Below are 2,612 nucleotides of genomic sequence, written 5' to 3' on the forward strand. Positions count from 1 at the left end.
TGGTGACAGTATCCTGACCTTCATGAGAGGAGGAGAGAGGCTAAATATTGAGTTTAGCTACATGGTCAATAATTCAACTATGCCTATGTAAGAAAGCCTAAGTAGAAACTTGACACTAAAGTTCATGCATGTTTCTTGGATGGCAGTATTGTCCATAGTTTTGAAAACCAGTATGCCAGAAGGGTATACCTTAACAAGACAAGAGGTTTGTGTTTGGGACCCTCACAGAGCTTGCTTGGTGTGTCTCCCCTTTCTGTATTTTTTTCTGTGATAAAACTGTAATCATAAGTATATCACTTTCTTCAGTCCTGTAAGTCACTTAAGAGTGTGCTAGAGACCTCCAAATTTGTAGCCAGATGCCCATGGGTGAGGATGTTCATTTCTGATCCCAAAACCTATAGATTATACCTGGAATGAGGACAGTCTTTTGGAGGACTGTGCTTATAACCTGTGAAATTTTGTCTAATTTCATGTAGTTGGTATCAGAAGTCATTACAGTCTTTCACTTTTCTCTCTTACACAGACACATGTACCTATGTGCACATACGTGTACTCTCCCATATCCTTAAACTATCTTAATTCTTCTACACTTTTCAGCCATATGTTATTTTGATAATATGATGATACTGGCCCACAGGCATGAGCTGGTTGTTTGTGGAGATAAACACTGTATTCCCTTAGAGATACAATTAGCAGAATATCTTTCAGACAAAAATGTATGAAATTATTGTAGAAGACAGCAAAGTTGGAATGACAATTGGGGAATTTTGACCTACATGGTTTATGCTAATGACAAACTGATCATGGGAAAAGTTCTATTCAAACCAGTATGAATATTGACTGCTTGCTCTGTATCAGGAGTGGATGAGCTGAAAGTTGATATTAAATTTGATTCAATGGAAAAAAATCACAATTCCTCCCTCACTTAGTTTCCAGTCCTGAGACAGTTCTCAGGGGCTGTCAATTGATGAAGATGCAGAGTACTTGTGAAGGAAGACCTGCAGTGCCACAGAAAGAATATATAGTAACAAATTTTTTCCTAGCTTTTGTCTAAAAAAAGAGCTTTGTCTGTTTATCTGAATGATTGCACACTTTGAAAAGAGAAATATTCAGATCTTTTAGAAGCTTTTGTTACAAAGCTTTAACCAAGACAGCAACAGGTAGCACAGACTCTTTTTATGGTGCTCTGTTAGACTAGACTGGAGAGTAGGTGTTGCTGCTTGAAGGGCAGGTGAAGAAAAGATCACTTTTCTAAGTCCACTTCACAGTGGGTTCACAATTTCCACAGGACATCACTATCCATTTCTAGGTTTCTGACCATACAACTGAGTTGCATATACTTTGTAGTTGTCATGAGTGATTTGGTGAATGTGTTATTTTCAGCACTCATTAGTAAGAAGGGTCAGAAGTACTTTGTACTACTTGAGATGAACAACAGTCCACATTCACAGTCTTGTCTCAAGGCCATATTAATTCTCTGACTCTATCACTGAACAATTCAATGGGCTATTGATCATCTGAAAATTGAGTCAAAAACATTACTGGCTTACTAAGCATTACTGAACCTATTGAGCTGGAAGGGGTGCACGCTTTCATAAGAAATATGTACTCCACATGTAGAAGGATAAACTCTCTTCTAACTGATGAAGTGTTTAAAGGTGTAAAGTCATCTGGAGATTGTTACACATATTCTTTAATGAAAAAAAAAGTCATCAAATCTGACACCTTCTATAACCTGGAGACATTTTTTGAGTTTTGGAGACAGCATAAGTCATATTTAGTAGTACTTTGTTGGCCCATTTATTAGAAGTTTAGAAGACCAATAGCACTGAGTGGAGCCCAGAATAAAAGAGGGATTTTCAGGCAGTCCAGATTTTATACAAATGACCATATTGCTTAGAGTGATAATTGAGTGATAAGATCTAGGCGATTCCAAAGTACTAGTATTATCTGTATGGATAAAAATTCCATGTCATATCCCAGGAAAGACAACAGGAGGGTTGGATCTTGGTCAGCTGTTGTTCTTCAACTGCCAAGTGCTTCAACTTTAAGTGACAAATGGAGTATCTGTAGTGACAAAGAAAGAAGCTATATGTGGGCCCATTTTCATAAGCTATATCCCAGCAAGGTTAATCTAGGTGCTACTCCCAAGTATATGACCTGCAGGCAGAGAGAACAAGCTTAGTTTTGTTTTCTTCCTACAGGGTTTGTGTCAACACCGATTTCTGATGGCTCAGGGAAGGTTTTATGTGTATTATAACACTTCACAGCAAGGAACTTACCTTTCTATGTAGTCACTGGTGTTATCAATAGATATTATTACTTTCTTCCTGCTACATAGTTGAGAATATAAGAAGGTATGAAAGTACAAGTGGCCCATGACATCATTACTTATTTTCTCTTGGGTGCTTTGTGCCTCTTGACTTTTAACTTTAAGTTCAATGAAAGCAGAGGTTCTATCTAAGAAGGATAAGGTTTCCACCAGCAGACACAACATGATTTTCATTAACCCAAAAACTATAGATGTTATCTAGTCACTTTTTACTATTCATATGGTGTATCAGCAGACAAAGAATTACCATAATGATAATTGACTTTAATCATCAGAGGTG

Source organism: Ictidomys tridecemlineatus, unplaced genomic scaffold, assembly GCF_052094955.1.
Source record: "Ictidomys tridecemlineatus isolate mIctTri1 unplaced genomic scaffold, mIctTri1.hap1 Scaffold_325, whole genome shotgun sequence".
In the NCBI taxonomy this organism is placed as follows: domain Eukaryota; kingdom Metazoa; phylum Chordata; class Mammalia; order Rodentia; family Sciuridae; genus Ictidomys; species Ictidomys tridecemlineatus.